The 15,764-nt window shown below is 40.4% G+C and overlaps 1 protein-coding gene across 2 annotated transcripts in view; it reads right to left on the bottom strand.

Annotated features, from left to right (window-relative positions):
- FOXP1 (forkhead box P1) overlaps positions 1 to 15,399 on the bottom strand; it is a 432,878-nt gene extending 417,479 nt beyond the window's left edge. For both annotated transcript variants that reach the window (XM_074404548.1, XM_010350106.3), the window contains exon 1: positions 15,328 to 15,399. The gene's annotated coding sequence lies outside the window, so the exon portion shown is untranslated. The remainder of the gene's footprint in view (positions 1 to 15,327) is intronic.
- Positions 15,400 to 15,764: the final 365 nt, after the last annotated feature.

Consider the following 15,764-nt stretch of genomic DNA (forward strand, 5'->3'; position numbering starts at 1 on the left):
AAATAAGGAACAGCTGACTGGAAAACCAACCTGGTCTACACAACTTGTTTTCTGCCTCACATATCGTCAAGGACAAAGTGACAGGTAGTAGGAAATGCGGTGAATTCCCAGAAAAGTGAGAGGAATATTTTGAATTACACACGTCCGTGGGCAAGTCTGACTTTTGACCAAGGCCACAGGACACAATATGGTCGAGAGCAGCTTCCACCTCAAATAAACTTTACTAAACTTTATGATACTGAATGAAAATCTGAGTTTTATTATTTATTTTTTGAGACAGGGTCTCACTCTGCCACTCACGCTGGAGTACAGTGGCATGATCTCAGCCAACTGCAGCCTCAACCTCCCGGGCTGAAGTCATCCTCTCACCTCAGCCTCCCAAGTAGCTGAAACTACAGGCAGGTGTCACTATGTCTGGCTAATTTTTGTCTTTTTTGTACAGATAGTGTCTCATTGTGATGCCCAGGCTGGGCTCAAACTCCTGGCCTCAAGCAAACCACCTGCCTTGGTTTCCCAAAGTGCTGGGACTACAGGCATGAGCCACCATGCCCAGCCTGAATGAAGATATTTAAACTTAGTTTTGTGTGTGTGTGTGTGTGTTTTTTTTTTTTTTTTTTTTTTTTTTCAGAAAATGACCAAAATTTGCTTAAATGTGGTTTTTGAACCTTACAAAAGTTTGATCTTTGATTAGTCTATAGTAAGATCTTCACAAACATTAATAATTGCTATTGTATTTTTTCCAAATCAATTGCAAAACCATATGGCTAAGGTTTTTTAAAAAGTGCTTTTTAAAATCTTCTTTTGTCTTGTTTCTAGTCTACTAAACCTTGTAATCAAGTTCTTTGTGCTTTAAATTAAATTTCTATTTTGGTATGATAAATTTTGTCCTTCATTTTAGGGTGATTATAATCCTAAAATATTCATATAATCGCAATTTAAAATGAATAACTCAAAAAAAAGGTGTGCTTAGATCTATTAAAGGTGTTAAAAATTGAAAATGCTTCTGATATAGTTCATCGTAAAATGTGCAACTCGAAATAAATAGCAGTGGTAGTATTTCAACAGATGTTCTATCTGCCATCACGAATAAAGAATTCTACTCAATATTGTGTATGACTTCTGATTTTATAAAACAACAAAATAAATATGAGTTCATGTAGATCACTTTGGGAAGGAAAATGTCACTGCACGCAACATTTCTTAAGTATGTATTTCTAAACTTACTCACTTTGAGATAGATCTGTAATTTTAGAACGCCAAAATGCCTAAATGGCACACAACATGTGGGAAGCAGATTCAGATTGCAGGCTAATTTTTAAATATATTTAAACAAGTATCCAGACAAACTATTCCAAACCAGCACGACTGTCTAAATGCTGTCCTTCCCCGGGGACTTGCTGCAGACAGGTTCTCAGATTAGCAGCACCTCTGGGCAGTTTATGTATGGTAAGCATTTGTCCTCCAAAATAATATAAGAAAATGTGGTCAGTCTGTGGCAGAGACTGGCTAACCGTTCATCAAATCCGTTTCTTTTTCCTGAACACACAGCTGGAATGCATTTCCCAGCATCCCTTGTAGTTGGGTGGGGCCTAGTAACTGAATTCTAACCAAATGGATGGAAGTGGGTATACACTCCTTTCATTCAGATCCTGAAGCCTCTGACACCATCCCTAAATCCTGCTTTCTTCCCTGGATTGTGGGTCCAGGGAATTAGTGGACAACTCCTAGTTCCCGGAGAGAGTGGAGTCACGGGATGGAATCTGCCTGGGTCCCTGAAAGACCACGTGGAGCTGAGCTACCACTGCTCCTGACCCCTCAACCAGCACTAGATGGTGAGGCGCTCAAGATTTAAATGCACTAAGTTAAGCCTTTGAGATTCTGGAATGTTGGTAACAGCTGCTAGTATCTCTTACCCAAATACACGGACCTTTCCAGTTTCTTCCTAGCTTTTACTTGAGTCTCCAGGTAACCCTAAGTAAACAGCTCTGTCAATTTGGAACATTTTCTGAAAATATTTCATACTTAGGATTATTTGCTCCTCTAACTAAGCTAAGGGTAGAAAAAGGAAAGGGAACCAAAAGCTAATGTATTCCCAAAACGTGTCAGGCATGGCTTTCCTTACTTAATCTTCATGCAGCCCAGTAAGGAAGTTTGATTCCCATTTTACAGATGAGAATACTGAGCTGCTAATAACTGAAATAAAAGCAAATGCCACAGAATATTGATTGAGTTGACAGCTTCCTAGTTGAATGTCTTTTTATGTTGTTGAATTGGCTTTCAATATCTAAACTTTATAGAAAACACGTTTTATTTCAAAATGAAAACATTTTTTGTCTGTTGCTATTGTGAAAGAAAAAAATCATAAAATGTCCTTCAAATTTAACATAACATTTTAAATGAAATGTGTGAAGGTTAAGTATTGCATTACAGTGTAATTGGTAGAATATCAGAAACTTCCTAGAGGTTTTGAAAACCCAGACACCAAAGTTATGTCTCATTGCTCTTCATGATTTAAAAAAAAAAAAAAAAGTCTCATTTTAAACAAAACAAATGTATGTTGAGATCATATTAATTATTGAGTAATTGTTTTAAACATTTTTACATCCTTAACATCATAGCTATTTATATATATGATATTTTGCTATCTTTTAGTCATATTTTAGAAAAGAGTTGGCAAACTTTTTCTAAATACTAATAGAAAGGAACACTTTTTTTCTGTAAAGGAACACTTAGCGAATAGTTTACACTTAGGAGCTACAAGCTCTCTATTGCAACAACCCGGGTATTATAGTAGAAAAGTAATCATACGTAAACAAGTGGGTGTCATTGTGTTCTAATAAAACTTTATTTACACAAACTGGCAGTGGGCTGGATTTGCCAGCTTCTGCTTCAGAACAATGATTGGGGGTTTTGCACATTGACACACAACACATTAAAATTTTTCCTACGTAAAAAAAAAAGGAAAGTAGACTCTGGCTAGCATTTTCACTCAGGATATCTGACTGCCAAGGATGGATTACTGATGGTAAGGGTAGTTGCCTTAATTTGCCAAAAGGTTAAGAGATGAGTGTTGGCAGGCTCGGCTTCTACTCACCCCATGCCTGGTTCTTTCCCCTAAGTCATGCCACCTTTCCAAGGGCCCATGCCCCCACATAGAGAGCTTACTGGAATCCTATGCCATTCCAAACAAAAACCCAAGGAATACTTGCAACAACAAAAAAAGAAAAAGCTGAAGCTTTTTTCAAGCCCCTGTGTTAAAACAGTGTTTTCTTCAAGCCCCTGTGTTAAGACAGTGTAGGTGACAGTCACCTTAAAGTGACCTTATGTTGAACCTTTTTTTAAAAAGCAAAATAAATAATAGGTAGATTTCAGATGTCACTGGAAGAGAGACAGAAATGACATCCACTAAAAGTTTCAAAATCAGGCATGAAGTTTCCCTAAATTAGAACCAAACCGCTTTCTTGGATTTAAAGGATGTTCTTTGTTAACCAATTTCAGGGTAGAAGCTACATGTCCAGTGATAGAATATGCCAGGAACAATGAGTCAAATGTATTATTCTTCCACTATTTGCTCAACGATATACAATTATTGTAATGATGACTTGGTCCACTTTTTTTTTTTTTCTTTTGGATGGCAAAGCTCAGAAACATACATACAGAGGTTTTTTGTTTTTTTTTTTAAACCTCAGTTCCCCATTAATGTTTTATTGTAACAGTTAAGTGTACAAGATGATTTGAGAGATAAAATGGGTAAATTTCATGAATCTGTTTTATCTTAAATGTCAATCAAAACAGAACAAAAGTAAGTAAATGATAGTCCAGTCTGACAAAGAAATATTTTGTAGGTTGCAGTCACTTAAAATGGGGAAATATGTGCAAATGCTTGTTACAATGCGATATAAAATAAGTAAGACAGGAAAATTGTACCTACAATTTTCTACAATTGTATCTCCTACCTCCTTTCTCAGTTGTGCAAAAATATGTGCCAGTGAAGAATAGAAAAAAAATAAAATTAACAGTATTTGCCCTAGAGAAATGGGATTAAGGTTAGGATTTTTCTTTAGAATCTTTTGTATTCTCGGGCCAGGCGCGGTGGCTCAAGCCTGTAATCCCAGCACTTTGGGAGGCCGAGGCGGGTGGATCACGAGGTCGAGAGATCGAGACCATCCTGGTCAACATGGTGAAACCCCGTCTCTACTAAAAATACAAAAAATTAGCTGGGCATGGTGGCACGTGCCTGTAATCCCAGCTACTCAGGAGGCTGAGGCAGGAGAATTGCTTGAACCCAGGAGGCGGAGGTTGCGGTGAGCCGAGATCGCGCCATTGCACTCCAGCCTGGGTAACAAGAGTGAATCTCCGTCTCAAAAAAAAAGAATTTTTTGTATTCTCTAGAGTTTTCCAAAACAGAGTAATATCCAAAATATCTGCTACATAGTTTGAAACAAAGGTTTAGACTTAAAAGAAAAAGAAGAAACATTTTGCACCTTTCTACTCATTTATTACTGGCTTTTGACTGTCTTGCTTCCAGACTAGAAGTGTCTTGAGAGCAGAGATTCGTGTTATCTCTCATGCCCCAAACACAATGTTTATGGCATCTTACACACTCAATTAACATTCCTTGAAGCAACTGAATAGACCGTCTTACTTTTTTAAAGTCCTCTTAATGAGATTCCATAAATAAATTAAATTTTTATACTTCAAGCCTTTACAAGAAATTAAATAATTTTGTTTAAAGAGGTTGATTGCTTGCGGATTATGGCTGTAAATAAACTGCTTGATGCAAAGTTATACTTTCTCCTCTTCCCTTTTTTCCATGATGGCACACAATAATTTGTCTTTTAATAACCTCAAACAATTCTGAGTCATTTGCTCATTAAAAACAAAATACATCTTGATCACGAAGCTTAGCATTTCATAAATATTTACCCCAAATGCACTGCCTGCTTTGAAGCTGGGATGGTGAGCTCCTGACTGACATGCAACTTTTGTGCAGAAGGCGGGAGGAGACCTCTCCTGTCAGCTGGGAGAAGGGTACCGCACAGCCTTTGCACCTACTCTCTCCAGCAGAGGCTCTTTCCCCATAGCCGAAAAACCCACAATAACTGTGATCATCATTCATCAGTGTCTCTCTCACACATATACAGAAACATACACACACACACTCCCTCTCTCTCACTTTGCATTCACTCCCTGTTCGCATTCTCTCAATGGCTTGCCAGTAGTGTCAGGACAGGAACCAAAAGTATTCCCATGGTTTACAAGGTCATGTATGATCTGACCCCTGTTGACCTCTCTAACCTCCTGCTTAACTATCTGTCTCCACTACAAGCTTCTCACTGAGTCTTCATACTGGGCTGGAAGGCTGGCAGGGATGGATATTGAAGATTAGATGGAAGATTTCAGCTCCTATCCTGAGAACCACAATGGTGAGCACGACAGTGAGGAAAAGAGCGTATCTTCCCCTAAGAAAACTCCAAAACAACAATAAAAAACAGTGCATCATAAACACTCTATTATATGTTTTCCCCCACGGAATATATCATGGGTAACTTTCCATATCATTTTCTGGATGAAAATAAGCGAGATTAGTAAACAGAAAACGCAAATCTTAAAAGCAACTTCAATTTTCTTTTTAAATAAGAATTTGTCCACCAGTCCTCTGCAAGCCCATAATGATGGCTAGTGGTAATGGACTAGTTAGTCCTCTGCAATACCATCAAACTCTTTTTCCCAGAGTTGTCAATTCCAGGAGCAGAAGAATTTTTTTTTTTTTTTTTTTTTTTGGAGATGCGAGTTTCACTCTGTTTCCCAGGCTGGAGTACAGTGGCACGATCTCAGCTCACTGCAAACTCCGCCTCTCAGGTTCAAACGATCCTCCTGCCTCAGCCTCCCGAGTAGCTGGGATTACAGGCACCTGCCACCATACTAGGCTAATTTTTATATTTTTAGTAGAGATGAGGTTTCACCACGTTGGCCAGGCTGGACTCAAATTCCCTGACCTCAAGTTATTCACCTGCTTTGGCCTCTCAAAGTGCTGGGATTACAGGCGCAAGCCACCGTGCCTGGCCTTAGCTGGGATTTAAAGGAAAGGCATCCTCTTCAAGACATACAAAAGTTAAGAACCACTGCGGGTCATCACTCTCCTTAGTCTCTGGGAGAAAAAGGGTACTAATATATGAACAGGCTACAAAAACAGGAGGTGTGCTTTATTTCTATCAAACCCCAATAGCTAAAACCAAAGTAATATATTGTTTGGGACTGTCACATGATAAGTAATTTTCACGGCACTGTCTTCATCCTGGGTACGTAGGGAAGCGATATTTCCAAGTCCAATCCCAATTTCACTGGCATTTACACCTGTCAGGACCATGTCACTGATTTCCGGTCAAGTGAGCTCTGGAATGTGAGCAGAAGCAAGGGGCACTTCTAAGCCCATGATGGCAGGCCAACTGTGCCCTCAGTTCCTCTTCCCCACAACAGCTGAGATCCCACGGCAAGAACAAGACGGAGGAGGTTCAACAGACATGAACGGAGGACAACATATACCTTATTAGGTAAAGCTACCAAAATCTGTGTGTTAGTCGCAGCAGCTAACACAACACATTGTAAGTGTATACTTCATTAGGATCTACCACAAATAACATACTTATTTCTGCCCTCATTAAGATCTTCCTAAAATAAACACATTTTTCTGGCTCTGTCTCCACTTCTCCCATCCTGACCCCATGGGATCATGTCTTTGTTTTGAGGGGGCGGTGTCGAGTCTCACTCTGTTGTCCAGGCTGGAGTGTAGTGGCATGATCTTGGCTCACTGCAACCTCCGACTCCCCGGTTCAAGCGATTCTCCTGCCTCAGCTTCCCGAGTAGCTGGGACTACAGGTACACGCCATCGTGTCCAACTAATTTTCATATTTTTAGTAGAGACAGGGCTTCACCATATTGGTCAGGCTGGTTTTGAACTCCTGACCTTGTGATCCACCCGCCTCAGCCTGCCAAAGTGCTGGGATTACAGGCGTGAGCCACTGTGCCTGGCCGGGACCATATCTTAATATCCAGTGCAACCCCCTTTTAGAGAGAACCCACCACACCACTATGTCTTCCAAGGATCAACCATAGAGTATAATGAATCAACTCACAGGGAAAGCATACACGGGACAGGGACTCTCTCAGTACCACCACATGCCAGACACTGTATTTGAAGTGCATTATAGCTTGAACTTGAGACAAATGAGGTTTCAGACCTCCTGGAAGCCACAGAGTACCAGGAAACACCAGCAGATGCACACAGAGGTTACCTAAGCTCAAGGGGTCAGAGAAGATTTTGTGGAAGAGATGACCCACAGGCCATTAAATGAGAAGTCAGTGGGTGTTAGCCAGGTGGAGAGGACTGGGTGTAGGTCGAGGGAAATGATCCCAGGATGTTCTGACAGTGCTGTGGCCAAAACAGATAGGAGCAAGCACAAACGCCAGGCCTGAAAATCATCAATCTTCTGCCTTCTTCCATGACACTAAAAACATAACTTGGGAGTGTCAGGACTTCCAAAGCCAAAACAAGGCCAAACCGATTGAGTAATACAGAAATAAAAGAATGCTATTACACTCTGCTAAGTGTCTCAATGGTGTAACCTAACACAAAAACACTTGTTTTTCTACCAGCGACAGGGAGAAAGGAGCGAGTTATTCACACTGACACTGCTTTTCTAAATTATCTGAGAAAATAGTAGCACGAGAAACGAGGTCGCCTGAGTTCACAAACCATCGCACTTGTCCTTAAATATCCACCCCACTCCTCCTTTATAAATATGTAATTATCCTTTACAAAACAAAGTTAGTTTTGTTTATTCTTTCACTCCATCAACCCTTGAGGAAAGGGCACTAGAACAGGGTCACAAGACCCAGGTTCTGACCGGCACTGGGCATCACTTAGCTGTAGCCCCTTCCTGCTCAGCTATAGTCCTTTACTGTGTCTGTCTTACCTTCTTATGAGACTACTGCATTTGTAGAAGTCCCAAGTCTTTTCTGCCACTAACACCCTCTAATAGGCTTCTCAAACTTACGTGCTCATGAGAATCACTTGAAGGTCTTCTTACAAGCAGAATGCTGGGTCCCACGTCTAAAGTTTCTTTTTTGTTTGTTTGAGATGGATTCTCACTCTGTAGCCCAGGCTGGAGCGTAAGGGCGCAATCTCAGCTCAGGACAACCTCCACCTCCCAGGTTCAAGCAATTCTCCTGCCTCAGCCTCCCGAGTGGCTGGGATTACAGGTGCATGGCATGATACCCAGCTAATTTTCGTAGCAGAGACAGAGTTTCACCATGTTGGCCAGGCTGGTCTCAAACTCCTGATCTCAGATGATCCATCCACCTCGGCCTCCCAAAGTATTGGGATTACAAGCGTGGGCCACTGTGCCTGGCCCCCAACCCCAGAGTGTCTGATTCACGATGGCTGCAGTGAGGCCAGAGAACTTCAATTTCTAACAAGTTCTCAGGTGCTGCCGCTGCTGCTGGTTCAGGCGCCACACTTGGAGGACGCACGGTGCTCTAAAGCACTATGCTTCCAACCTCGTGCTGCTGCACAGCTGCATCTCATTGCCAGTTAGAAAGGGGTCTTCTCCCTTCACCAGGGTCAGCTGAGTGTGTCTCAGGTGTGGCATCTTCCAGGATTCCCCGAGCAACCTCAGGGAGCCAGAATCTCAACCTCTCTCCAAAGGAAGCCCGCTCTCAAGAACACAAGAAACTGCAATCCCTTCCCCAGTCCATGTGGTTTGTTGTCACACCTGAATCAGAAGTCACTGCCTCCAACTGCTTTGCATCCATTTCAGAACAAAATCCAGGCTGGCTCCGGTGACTCAGGCCTGTTACGCCAATAGTTTTTGAGGCTGAGGCGGGAGGATCGCTTCAAGCCAGGAGTTCGAGACCAGCCTGGGTAACACGGCAAGATCCCATCACTATAAATTTTTTTTTTAATGAGTCAGGCGTGGTGGCACACCCACTTGCTGTCCTAGCTGCTTGGGAGGCTGAGGTGGGAGGATAACCTGAGCTCAGGAGTTTGAAGCTGCCGGGAGCTACAATTGCATCAGTGCACTCCAGCCTAGGTGGCAGAGAACAAAACCCCGGTATTCAGGGTCCTGCTGACCCCCAGCCTTTCCACACCATCTTCACTCCACACCTCCGTCTCTAATAACCACCTAGAGCCACACTGGCCTTCCTGCCCCCACACCACACTAAGCTTATTCCTAACTCTGAGGCTTAGCGCTCCTTCATCCTCTGCCTGAAAGGTTCTTCCCCTGGCTCCTTGCACAGGAGGATCATTCTTTAGGTCTTAAACAGAAAGCCACCTTTTCCAAGAGGCCTTCCCTGGCCAGACAATGTAAGTGGCCTTCCCAAGGTCTGTGCTTTCTACTGTCTCCTGTGCGAACTCCCATTCCGCGTAGATATCTTGTTCCTTTGTTTCACTTGTGCTCTCGGTTTCTTTCTACTAGAGGACAAATTCCAGGAGAGCAGAGCCCTGGGGGGGCTCTCACAGAGTTTGCCCTCTAACAGAAAGAAGCTGAGGGCAAAGGTCTGTTTCCTGCCTTGCTATGCTCTCCTCCCCCTGCCACCATCAGCACAGTGACTGTCACACAGCAGGTACTCAGCAGGCACTCCGCAGATATGTGTTGAACGGATGAAGTACTAAATCTAAATACACCATGCTAGCCTTCCATTGACTAAAAAAGCGAAGAAAAAAGAAAAACTTCATCACTCGAAGCTATAATGTAACAAGTTACAAATGCCAAAGTGATTTGCAAATGCACACAACAAGATCAGTTACAGAAATGATGCATCTAGGCTTGGAATTCAGGCATCAGAAATTGAAGTGGATTGAGGACTGGAAGAGATTCTCCGTCACATGTCGCAAACAACCCTTGAGAAGCCCACCCTGTCCTCTACAAGCCATCTCCGATAACGTCTGCAAGGTGGGATCCTGAACTGTTGATTTTTTGAACTTCTTTTTAATGTCACTCACTCCCAGTGCCAGGTGCAAGAAGAAAAGTAGGTACTGAAATTGTCTGCACACTGAGCTCCTCTACCATGGGCGACTCTGAAAAACCACTTGTAAGTATTCGATGTTAACCACAGTTCGTAATTTTGTCACAGGTGTTTGACTAAAAAGGGGACAAAGCCTTTTAAGACAGTACACTCATATTATGTCATTGTGTATATTCCGTACCACACCTAAAAGCTGACAAAATCTTTTCTTTCTATGCCATGGCAACCAGGAGAGTTAATGCTGCATGATTTTGCTAAGAGCATCCTATATGCTCCAAAATATTCGCCTTTACAAAAAGAAAAAAAAAAAAAAAAAGATGTTAAAGTAGAATTTTAACACAACTTGTCATAAAAGCTGACACTAGTACACTGGAGAGAAAACCAAATGACATGAGTTGTACCTGGCAGTTCAGCAGAATATAGGATAAATACTCTTTGTAAGGCAGCCAAAGCATTGGTTAGAAGTTCAAATGAGGAGGATGAAGTGAATGAATATTCAAAGTATACTATACCAAATGATTTTTCTATAATTATAAAAAAAAGTCATTAAAATGCACTAAGCTTCACAGAAAGCAGCACAGTGAGGTGAAACTGGTGCCAATCCTGGTTTGGACATTAATTTGCTCCTTGGTGGCTTTGGAAAAGTCATGCTCCCTCTCTGAAACATGTTATCAGGAGAAGGTTGAATGAACTCAATCATCTCAAAGTTTCCAGCTAGTCCACAGGCTCTTTGAGTCTATGAATGTTTCTGGACACGCATTTTAGGTGGACAGACACAAAGGAAAGGGTGAATTCACCTCTATCCTGCTAATGATCAAACAAATTCTGTGACAACTGTCTTCTTCCAGCAAAGACAAAGGTGTGGGGTGGCTATACAATGGGGTTTGTTGTAACTTTTCAAATAAAGTTCTGTTTCTACATACTGCAGGAGGGTGAGTTGATGTAGTAATTACCTGTTACTCTTGACAAGTAAGGTAATTAATGTAGCAAAATACCACTGCAATGTGTGTAAATTTAGACCACCATAATTAAAGCACCCGTCTGTTCAACAAACTGTTCAATTAAGAAAAAATATTGACGGTGTACATTTTTTGAAATTAGAAAACGTATGGAATGAATGAATCTCCCTTGGTTGACATCCATTTCTAGACTGTGTTCTCAGCAGGGTGCATCCATAAAGGGTATATAATGGAGTAACTTCTACTGAAACACAGAATTATTTTTGTACATCTGCGATTAAGACAAGAGTCTCTTGTGGAAGTAATTTATTTAGAATTTGCATTATATAAAACCTACATCTGGGCCCAGCGCAGTAGATCACACCTGTAATCCCAGCACTTTCGGAGGCTGAGGCAGGCAGATCACTTGAGGTCAGGAGTTCAAGGCCAGCCTGGCCAACAAAGTCAAACTCCATCTCTACTAAAAATACAGTGGTGGTGCACACCTGTAATCCCAGCTACTCTGGAAGCTGAAGCAGGAGAATTGCTTGAACCTGGGAGGTGGAGGTTGCAGTGAGCCACGACCACGTCACTGCACTCCAGCCTGGGTGACAAGGGCAAGACTCTTGTCTCATCAAAAACAAAAAAAACAAAACAAAACAAAAATCCAAAACCACCACCTGTCAGAAAATGAATTCTAGAAGTATCTGAACCCCAAAACTATTACAGGTAGCAAAAAAATGAAAAATAATTATTGTGCAACTATCCAAGTAACTTACCTGTCCAGGCATATCATAACCTGAGAGTACCATTACTGCCTGTCAATTTTAAATAGCTGGAAACACTGAACACATGATGTGCAAATAAAATAGCTGCAAAGTTCCTGGTACTCTCTGAAGACAGAGGCAACAGTATGAAAGCTGTCTGCGCTACTCTTTTATTCTCATTCCTTCCTGTATCTACAAGCCACTTCCAGACCCAAATGTTAGCATCTTGAATAAGAAGACTACATGGCCTTTCACTCTATAGCAAAATGCATCTCCTTGCTAATCTACTCTCGAAAATCTCCAGCCACATCAAGAGTTAAATGCAAAAGTAAATTAAACGAACTGCTGTAAGACTAAGAAGAGAAAAAAATCTGTTACCCGATCAGTAGAAAAGTAGTTACCTCTAAATTCATTCATAGTGGGGAGGGTGGGAGGGGAGAGGAAAAAAACAGAAAAGAGCTTCTGATTTAGTAAAGTAGAGAACTGGACAAGGGTTCTCACAGCTTGTTCATTTACAGAGAATATGCCAATGATGTGTTTGCCTTAGTACTTACAGTTCAGACTTGTGTCTTAAAGAATGTATCTTAAAATTACCACCAGTGATACTGGCTAGTACATTCAAAAGCAATGGTAGTATACATTGTTAAGTCATCACCAAAGATGAGAACAAAGATCTGGTTTCACATCTGAGAAGAAAACCCCAAGGGATTCCTCTCTTAATTCTTCGACTCAGATAAATTTAGAGGAAGATACAACAAATTGGCCTGAGTAAAGAAACAGCTGGAATTCTGACAGACTGAACAGTGTGATATGAGAAAGAAATGGTATATGATTTTGGTGTTTTTTAATGATGTAATATACACATTTTTTTTGTTTTCATTTTTTATAATTTTGTATAGCATACCTTACCTTAGGAGACGTAAACTCTAGAAGGGTAACCGAAAGGTAACTCCAAGTGAATTCTCAGCTTAACATTCTCAAATTAAGTCCTAAATGTTCCGTATCTGAGAACTTGGATGTATCCCCAAGTAAAGAATAAAGAGTACAAGAGACATTCTAGACTGAAACACGTTGAGGAAATGAAATGGTTTCTCCAAGTCAAATACTCCAATTTCACACTTGGAAATAATAACAATGTCATTAAAAGACAAGGATGAAGAAATCCCTGCTCTAGCTGTTGATATAAACAAAGCTAGACATCATGACTTTTACAAAATCAGATGGTTCCCCAGCAGGAAAGAGGGGTTTGTAAAATCTGCCTTACTGCTTTCATTATATGGTGCAACTAGGGTGTTAACCTTTAAAATGAGTATTTTTCAAAAATTGTACGGTTTCAAAGGAGGCTAATTCTGTATTATGGTAGGGATAGAGACATAAAGGGACATGATTTGGGGTTCTGATGTAAGATTCATGGGGTGCAAACTAAAATTTCTGACTTTCAAATGCTGAAGAACCATCCAAAGAACCGGCAAAGGTCAATACTGTCTTTGCCCACTGAGCAAATTTAAGAGAAGTGAAATAAATCCCCATAAGCATTTATTTTAAATATTACATCAAATGTCAATGATGGGCCATAATATGTAACAAAGTATTGCTGAACCATTTCACCTCCATTCCATTATATGATCCTCACAAACCACTGAGTTAAGATTAATCCCATCTTACAGAAAGGTAAAGTAAGGCCGAGAAGCAGCTAAATGATATGGCTGAATTCCCAAAAACTACTGTACTGAAACAGTTTGTTATTCATGGAATGGGATAAATACTTCTCTGTCTCCACTGAGTTCATTTACAGAGAATATGCCAATGATGTGTTTGCCTCAGTACTTACAGTTTAGGCTTGTGTCTTTAAAAATGTATCTTAAAATTACCAGTGTTACTGATTGGCTAGTACATTCTGAAGCAATGGTAGTATATATTGTTAAGTAATCACTGAAGATGAGAACAAAGATCTGGTTTCAAATTCTGGCTTATTCATTTAGTAGAAATACCAAATTGGAAATTGTGGCCATATAAATTCAAAATAGCTTAAGAAGCCAATTATGCCTAGAATTTGCTTTGCCCCAAAAGAGGGCTCAAGAAAACACCACCATCAGCTTCAATTTTCAGCTTTAGGTAAATCAGTTTTTCGTTTAACTTCCTCTTAGCCTTTTCCTTTTAACCCCTCAGTGGCATCACACCGTGGTCCCCTTTCACCTGACAGACAGAATCTGAGAACCATGCAGTTGGAGTATGATTTTTACATATCATGTGCATTCTCCAGATGTAGAAACTGATGCAAGAAATTGAAAAAAGGTGAGGGTATATAAGAAGTGAAGACAAAGAATTATCACAATTACACCTATCATATGTATTCATTTTTTTTTAAACCTACAGAAACTCAAAAGTGAGCAAAATGCAAAATAGATTCTTCATCTTTTTTTTATTCTCAAAATTAATAAAAACGAGAAAAAAACTAAATGGAGACTGGGTGAGCAAGTACAACTGAACTGATGTTAAGGTGTTAAAACGTGTGAGTCAATGTTTCCCTGGTTTAAGCAAATTTAAGAGAGTTCAGTGGCCCACAAAAACTCACTGATGCGAAGGTACCCAAAGTCTGACATACATGTGAACTTCATGCATTACTGCCTCTTTGCATAAGGGAAAATTGTTTTAAACTGAATATTAAAAATACAGAAAGGTAAAATGGATGTTTAAAGCACTACTGACCCCTAGAATTAAGAGTCCTCAGGCCGGGCGCAGTGGCTCAAGCCTGTAATCCCAGCACTTTGGGAGGCCGAGGCGGGTGGATCACGAGGTCGAGAGATCGAGACCATCCTGGTCAACATGGTGAAACCCCGTCTCTACTAAAAATACAAAAAATTAGCTGGGCATGGTGGCTCGTGCCTGTAATCCCAGCTACTCAGGAGGCTGAGGCAGGAGAATTGCCTGAACCCAGGAGGCGGAGGTTGCGGTGAGCCGAGATCGCGCCATTGCACTCCAGCCTGGGTAACAAGAGCGAAACTCCATCTCAAAAAAAAAAAAACAAAATAAAAAAAAAAAAAAAAAAAAAAAAAGAGTCCTCTAAGATTTAACTCCAGCTTAGATATTCAGCAAAACAATTCTTGGAGATATTTTTTATTTAATCAGGTATATAAATATCATGTAAAGGAAATATTACTTTGATGTGCCTTGTGCTACGCTAAGAACTATTTTTACATAATCACATTCAACCAATGGCATTTGATAAACTATAAAATTTTCAGCTCCTATCATGAGGTAAGTGCTTTTTCATCCCCATCATCAGATGAGAAAACTGAGGCTTAAAATATTATATAACTCCCCCAAGGTCACAGAGTTCCTAAGTAGCTAAACCAGAATTTGAAACTAGATCTTTTTCCCAACATGGGTAATTATTTAACAACTATACTATCACCCTTTAGAACATATCAGCTAATATGCCTGGTATAAGGTTTCTTGGCTCATGTTGACACTGGAAAGTAATGCAACTTAAAAAAACAACTTTGTTTTAAGAAGCTGTTTTGAAATTAAGAACATCTTTTGAGCTGGTAACATGAAGACATTATTTTTCACGTTACAGTAATAATTGTTACCTTATGAATGCAATGCACAAATGCTTTCTTGCTACTGAAGATCACATTTTCCTCAGAATTTCCAGTTTTTGTCTATCAGAATATAAAGGAAAATATTAGAATATTGTGAACACCAAAATTCTTTCATCTCCCACACATCTGAACTTATGAGATAAAGCCACACTGGTCTCTTCTTTTTTTTTTTAAACAGAATTTTGTCAAGAAATAACTCAAGGATTCCTTTCCAAATTGTATGCCAAAACAGAATCCATACAGGCCAAGAAAAAAAAAAAAAAAAGCCTGTGTTTGAGATTTAACATACATGGACTAACACAAGGGCAGGCGAAAAGTGGGCAGACAAAGAGACTCTTTCCTGGGTCACTAGCTTCTCTTGTTCCTTTTGCCAGAGGAGGGGAAATACCAGTATCAGTAACTAACAGAACAATACATAAATACCA

Source organism: Saimiri boliviensis, chromosome 8 (assembly GCF_048565385.1).
Source record: "Saimiri boliviensis isolate mSaiBol1 chromosome 8, mSaiBol1.pri, whole genome shotgun sequence".
Classification (NCBI taxonomy): domain Eukaryota; kingdom Metazoa; phylum Chordata; class Mammalia; order Primates; family Cebidae; genus Saimiri; species Saimiri boliviensis.